We start from the raw sequence: 7,830 nt of genomic DNA, 5'->3' as shown, positions 1-7,830 counted from the left end.
CTTGAGCCCGGGAGTTGGAGGTTGCTGTGAGCTGTGAGGCCATGGCACTCTACCCAGGGGGACAGCTTGAGGCTCTGTCTCAAAAAAAAAACAAACAAACAAACAAAAAAAAAATGTAGGTGCACCTACAGCATGGAATAGGAGCTCAAAGAGTGTGACTCTTAGTGCATGACTGCTGTGTGCACGCAGAAGTTAAGACAGATCCACAGACTCAGGAGCTGATCCTTATCTCATGAGTAGGGTGGCTGGGGCCCAGAGGATGAAGTGTCCACCCAGTGAGGTACAGCCACTGTTGGGAAGCTGGGCCTGGAAATCTGTCTTGGTCATGGGGCCACGATGAGTGTTAATGGGTTGTGGAAGGCGAGACTGGCCATTCTCTCCCACCCGTGACCTTCTCAGGGGCAGCAACAGGCCGTGTTTGTGCCAAAGAGGGTTTAGGTGTCTGGGTGCCAGGCCAGGCCTCTACAGCCTGTCCTACCTTGTGCTGGGTGGCTGGATCCAGAAGGTTCTTACAGTTAGCTCTCCTATCTTAGGGGGCATTTCGGGAAATTGAGAATGGTAGCTGGCCACCTACATCAGAGGCAGAGGCCAGGTTTACTGATGGCCCTGTAGGGGTGTGGTGGTCGAGTAGATGTGTGTGTCTGGATGTGCTCCTGGCTTAGCATGGCTCCTGGGAGCGAGGTGGCATTTGAGCAGCACACATGACCTGGCAGGTAAGTGTGTGTCCTGGACGGCATGGGTCCATCCCCTAGCCAGCCTCTCCCTGAGAACTGTCATGCTTTGGCTCTTTATGCCTTGTCCTGTGCTGAGCTCCACAATGCTCATAGCTGCTAGTTGTCTGGGTGCTCTTGTTACCCTGTTTTACAGTTTGGGGTGGTGTCTTTGAGTGAGTTTGATTCACTGTTCCTAAGGAAGTCCCCCTCTGTGGCTGGCTCTGTGCTAGGCCCCGAGGATCTGGTCTAAGGGCAGAATTGATGAGGCCTATTCTAAAGGGATTTAGAGTCTGATCAGAGAGTGATCTATGGACCAGTAAAGGACCAAGTGTGCTGATGCTGAACCACAGCCAGCTGCTCTGCCTAGGTGGCCTTTTCTGCCTCTGGAGCCTCTTATTCTGACCAACTCAGAACCTCAGTTTCCCATCTCTTAAATGGGAAGCTCTTCAGAGCTAAGAGGTCTCAGGAGATGTTGCTACATTAACTTGCACACAGAAGTAGAACCTTAGGAAGTTGCTGATATTTAGCTGAATTTAACTCATAAAAATGGTTTGTTGTAACTTAAGATCAGTATTAGCTGTCTTATTATATTGTCATCCCAGAATAGGGGAGTGCTTTATACTGTTTAGGGATACTAGAATAATCTTTTCAAAGCCAAAGTACACCATCTTTTGCTCTGTTTAAAATTCTCCATGGCTTTTCATTGTCCTCAGGATAAAATGGAGGTCCTCACCAGGACCCCACCCCTGTGGTGTGATCCCCCCTGGGCTCCTTTCATTTTATGGTGTGCTCTACCTCTTGGGGGCTCCCTACTGTCCTGCTTCCCCTCAGACTCCTCAGAGGTTTTCGCTGACCTCCAGTTACGTAGCCCCCTACCCTGTTTTCTCATCTGAGTATTGTACACAATCACTGTTATCTAAGTCTGAAACTAAGCTAGTTAACACCATGTAGGTGGAAACAGGTGTAACCTGTTTCCCAGGTTAACTAGCTGGTCCTCCCTTGGTTGGCCTGAAGTAGGTGGCCACTCAGTCAGGTGGAGGAATAAGATGTTGGGGCAGTCCAGTGAGGAACCACGCACCTTAGCTGGATGTGAGTAGGCGGGAAGGTCAAGGATGACTCTTGGGAGGAGGTTGAACTAGTTAACTATTGCTGCATAACACATCACCTCAAAACTCATTTTCTGCCAGGTATGGTGGGTGCCTGTAGTCCCAGCTACTGGGGAGGCTGTGGTGGGAGGAGTTGGAGGGTGCAGTGACCTGTGATCATGCCATTGCACTTCAGTCTGGGCAATAGAGCAAGACCCCTGTCTTTTATTAATAAAAATGATAGGGTGGTGCCTGTAGCCCAGTGGGTAGGGTGCAGACCACATATACTGAGGCTGGCGGGTTTAAACCTGGCCTGGGCCAGCTAAAACAACAATGGCAACTGCAACAACAACAACAAAAAATAGCTGGGTGTTGTGGCAGGCACCTGTAGTCCCGGTTACTTGGGAAACTGAGGCAAGAGAATCGCTTGAGCCCAAGAGTTTGCAGTTGCTGTGAGCTATAACACCACTCTACCCAAGGCAATAGCTTGAGACTCTGTCTCAAAATAAATAAATAAAAACTCAGTTTCTTAAAATAGCAGCAATCATTTTATTATTATCTTTGATATTTTGAGGCTGGATTTCACAGGACAGTTCTCACTCAGGGTCCCTCGTGTATTGCAGTAAGTTGGTGACTGAGCCTAGAGTTACAGCAAAGGCTTCCTTACAGGTGGCTGTTGACATGTCTGTTGGCTGGGATACCTGCATGTGGCCTCTCCATGTGGCTTGTGCTTCCTCAAAGCATGGCAAGTAGGTTCCAAGAATGTGTCAAAATTGGAAACTGGATCGTATTTTATGCCTTAGCTTCAGAAGTCAAATAGCATCCCTTCCACCATGGCCACGGGCTTGGCTGGATTCTTGGGGAGAGGGAGGATAACCCTGCCTCTCAGGGCAGATGCCTTGACAGAGTCACTCTGAAAAAGATTATGGGATGGGAGGTGTTGGCGCAGCCACTGTGTCATCTTGGACTTCAGCCTTAAAGGGTGGTAAGCAGGAATTAGAGGCTACCTAGGGAAAAGGGCCATCCTGACAGTTTTTATGCTGACTAGCTTGCTGCTGCCTCTACTCCCAGAAGACCCTGAGGGAACACCTGAGTCTGTGGCCTTCTCTCCTTTAGGACCACATCTTTAGAACGCTGTTGTCTTTCCTTCTCTTCCTTTTGTTACTTGGGATACCTTTGGCCAGCTCCCCATCCTTTTCCTCTTACTACTTGGATTTGCTGACTCTCAGCTCTGATGGAAACAATCAGGGTTCCTGAGTGAGTGGAAGTAGGACCCCTGGGAACCACTGTGTGAGTAGCCTCGCCCCTGGACAGCAGGCGCGGGGAAGGGGAAGGAAGAAAGTTCTTGGAGTCTATATTCCTTGTTAAGTTTGAGGGACCTGGAGTCACATGGAAATGAACTTGGGAATCTAATGCTGTTGCGGGCTCCCAAGTTGGCTGCTCTTCTGTTGTTTGCAGCCGCTTCTCTCTTTGCCCTTCTCTGGTTGAACTCCTTGTTAAATGGCAAGTCAGATAAGGGTCAGATCCTCCTCAGACCCTGCACAGTGCATCTAAGGCCAGATGCCATCTTTTGCTACTCTGTCTGGACCTTGAGCGTGTGGGGGCTGTTAACTCTCCACCCAGGTTGGGGCCTCATTTGGTGTGGTCAGGGTTCTTGGTAGCAAGAACAGAAAGCCAACCCCCGGCTGAGGCATGAAAGGCTACCCAGAGCCTCCCCCTCCCCCAACTCCACTCAGAGGGTCTCAGAGAGGGCCAAGGGTGATTTCAGAGGTCACTTAGGGTGCTCTCGCCAGGACCTCATGCCTCATGTGGCTGTGGGCTGGGGCTGGTGGCAACCTGCTGGTTCCTGGAAGGAGCAGAGGCCAGGACTATGCCTCACTGCCACCCCACCAGGCCTAGACTAGCCTCACGGCAGGGGCAAGATGCCTCTGGCTTGCTCTGCTTCCCTTGACTACTCCCAGTCCCTGTGGCCCTTCCTTGCCCCACTGGCTCATTTTCCCTTCTGTTTTCCTCTGGTTGCCCTCTGCCATCAGGGCTGCACTTCTGAGAGTTGGCTGGACCTGTCACTCCTACTTGGAGCTCCTGTTGCTCCTGTGCCTCCTCCCTAGGACCTGTCTCCACATCCTGGTCCCTGTAGCCTCTCTGCCTCATTGCTCTGGTGCCAGGACTTGCTATGCCTGCCTACTCCCTCCTCTGGCTTTGCTGTACGTTTATGTACAGCTGACCCTTGAACAACCTGGGTATGAGTTGCATGGGTCCACTCACACGCGGATTTTCTTCCGCCTCAGCCACCCCTGAGACATCAAGACCAACCCCTCCTTCCTCCTCCTCTGCCTCCTCAACATGAAGACGACAAGGATGAAGATCTTTATGATGATCCACTTCCACTTAAAAAATAGTAAATATATTTTCTCTTCTTTATGATGTTCTTTATAACGTTTTTTTCCTCTAGCTTTATTTAAAGAATATAGTAGATGATACCTATAACACATCAAATATGTATTCATCAGTAAGGCTTCAGGTCAACAGGAGACTATTAGTAGTTAAGTTTTTGGGGAGTCAAAAGTTACACATGGATTTTCATCTATGCAGAGGGTCAGTGCCCCTAACCCTGTGTTGTTCAAGGGTGTACTCTTAAGGAGAATGACCATCTGGGTAGAGTTTTTGAGTCATGTGGCTGGAGCTTGAGTTTGTAGGTGTATACTTGTTCTGTGAGTCTGGAAATAACCTCTTTGAATTTCAGTTTCCTTGTTTCCTCTTACACGAGAGTGATTGCACCACCTCTGAGGGTTTTTTTTAAGGACTCAGTGAGGAAAGCAGTGTTGAAATTCTTACTAGACAAGTTTTCAAACTTTTATTAAATATTTTGATCCACACTTTGGCAACAGCTTTACTGAGATACAATCCATTTATCATACAGTTCACCCATTTTTTTTTTTTTTTTTGACTGGGGCCAGGTTTGAACCCACCACCCCTGGTATATGGGGCTGGTGCCCTACTCCTTGAGCCACAGGTACCACCCAGTTCACCCATTTTAATGTGCACAATTCAGTGGTTTTTATTATATTCACTGAGTTGTGAAACTATCACCTCTATCAATTTTAGAACAGTTCATCACCACAAAAGGAACTCCACACTCTTTAGTGGTCATTCTCCAAATACCATATCATCCCCCAAGTATCTGGCAAGCATGAATCCACTTTCTAACTTTGTGGAATTGCCTGTTTTAGGCATTTCATATAAAGTGTCTTCATACTATGGGTCCTTCTGTGTCTGGCTTCTGTCATTGAATACAGCGTCTTTGAGGTTTATCCACATTATGGCCTACGTCAGAGCTTCTTTCTTTTTCATAGCTGAGTAATATTGTACTGTTTTGTTTTTGTATGTCTGTTCTTAGCTGATGGATATTAGGGTTCTTTCCACTTTTTGGTTATGAATAACCCTGCTTTGAGCATTCATGTATAAGTTTTACTGTAGATGTGTATTTTCATTTCTCTCGAGTTATAGCTAAGAGCTTATGTTTGGGTTGTATAATAACACTATGCTTCAGCTCAGCGCCTGTAGCTCAAGCAGCTAAGGCGCCAGCCACGTACACTGGAGCTGGTGGATTCAAATCCAGCCCCAGCCTGCCAAACAACAATGACAACTACAACCAAAAAATAGCCAGGTGTTGTGGTGGGCACCTGTGGTCCCAGCTACTTGGGAGGCTGAGGCAGGAGAATTGCTTAAGCCTGGGAGTTGGAGGTTGCTGTGAGCTCAGAGGCCACAGCACTCTACCCAGGGCAACAGCTTGAGGCTCTGTCTCAAAAAAAAAAAAAGAAAAGAAAAGAAAAGAAAACCCAATACATGTTTAACTTTTGGAGGGGCTGCTGGAGTGTTTTCCCAAAAAGTTGCATCATTTTATGTTCCACTAACAGTGTATAAGGTTCCAGTTTATCTGCCTTCTTGTGGACACTTGTTATTTGCTTTCTTAATCATAGTCATTCTCTTATTAAAGTGGTATAGTCATAGTCTTATTCTTATTAAAATGGTATCTTTTTGTGGGTTTTATTTGCTTTTCCCTGATGCAATGTTGAGTATCTTTTCATGTGCTTATTGGCCATTTGTATATCTTTGGAGAAATGCTTATTCAAATCCTTTGCCTACTTTTAAATTGAATTGCCTTTTTATTATTGAGTTGTAAAAGTGCTTTAACAAATCCCTTACCAGATTCTTGATTTGCAAATATTTTCTCTCATTCTGTGCATTGTCTTTTCACCTTATTGATTGTGTCCTTTGAAGCACAAAAGTTTTTAATTTTGATGAAGTATGGTTTTATCTATTTTTGCCTTATTTTTTGTCTTTGGTGTCTTAAAGAAACCATTGCCAAATCTGAGGTCACAAATATTTACTCCTACATTTTTTTGTAAGAGTTGTATAGTTTTAGCTCATGTATTTAAGGTCTTCCATCTAATTTGAGTTAGTTTTATTAATAACATATAGTATGAGATGGGGCTCCAATATCTTTTTTTTGCATAGGGATAGCCACTGTCTCAGCACTTTGTTAAAAAGACCGTTCGTTCCCCATTGGTTTGTTTGGGCATCTTCATCCAAATTCAGATGATGGCCAGGCACTGTGGCTCATGCCTGTAATCCCTGCACTCTGGGAGGCCGAGGTGGGTGGATTGCCAGAGCTCATAGGTTTGAGACCAACCTGAGCAAGAGGGAGACCCTGTCTCTAAAAATAGCTGGGTGTTGTGGTGGGCATCTGTAGTCCCAGCTACTCAGGAGGCTGAGGCAAGAGAATCACTTGAGCCCAAGAGTTTGAGGTTGCTTTGAGCTGTGATGCCATGGTACTCTGCCAAGGGTGACAAAGTGAGACTCTGTCTCAAAAAAAGACCCCAAAACAAAATTCAGTTGATTGTGAATGTGTGACTTTATTCTGGAATCTCAGTTCTGTTCCATTGATCTATAAGCCTGTCCTTATGCAGAAGCACACTGTTGTGATTACTGTAGCTTTGTAGTAAGGTGTTTGTTTTTGTTTGTTTTTTTGAGGCAGAGTCTCTGTCACCCAGGCTAAAATGCAGTGGCATTATTGTAACTCACTGCAACCTCTAACTCCTGGGCTCAATCCTCCTACTTCACTCTCCTGAGTAGCTGGAACTACAGATGTATACCCTGTCTGGCTAATTTTTCTGTCTATAGTAGAGATAGAGTCTTGTTTTTGCTCAGGCTGGTCTGGAACTTCTGACCTTAAGCAGTATTACCATTTCACCCTCCCAGAGTGCTGGGGTTATATAGCGTATAGTTCTGGCCTATAGTGAGTTTTAAAATCAGGAAGTTTTGGGTGGTGCCTGTGGCTCAGTGAGTAGGGCACTAGCCCCATATACCGAGGGTGGCGGGTTCCAACCTGGCCCCGGCCAAACTGCAACAAAAAGCCAGGCATTGTGGTGGGTGCCTGTAGTCCCAGCTACTTGGGAGGCTGAGGCAAGAGAATTGTCTAAGCCTAGGAGTTGGAGGTTGCTGTGAGCTGTGACACCATAGCACTTGACTGAGGGTGACAAAGTAAGACTCTGTCTAAAAAAAAAAAATCAGGAAGTTTCAAGTTTGTTTGGCTTTTCTGGGTCCCTTAAGTTTCAGAATTAGTGTGTCTGTTTCTACAAAGAACCCAGTTGGGAATCTGATAAGGGATTGTGTTGAATCTGTAAATCAGTTGAGGAGTATTGCCATCTTACTGTTAAGTCTTCTCAGCCATGAACATGGGATGTCTTTTCGTTTACTTAGACATTAGTTTCTTTGAACACTGCTTTTTTCATTCAGAGTACTCTATACATTTTACATTTCTTTTGATGCTGTTGTAAATAGAATTTTTTCTTAATTTGTTTTGGATTGTTCATTGCTTCTGTATAGAAATAAAATTGATTTTTATATATTGATTTTTGTATACTGCAACCTGGTGAAACTGATTTATTTGCTTGAGTAGTTTTTTTGTTTGTTTTGTTTTGAGACAAGAATCTCACTCTTTTGCCCTCAGTAGAGAGCTGTGGCATCAC

This window comes from Otolemur garnettii, unplaced genomic scaffold, assembly GCF_000181295.1.
Source record: "Otolemur garnettii isolate 467f Iridium unplaced genomic scaffold, OtoGar3 scaffold00029, whole genome shotgun sequence".
Classification (NCBI taxonomy): domain Eukaryota; kingdom Metazoa; phylum Chordata; class Mammalia; order Primates; family Galagidae; genus Otolemur; species Otolemur garnettii.
Note: the sequence above shows the minus strand (reverse complement) of the source record.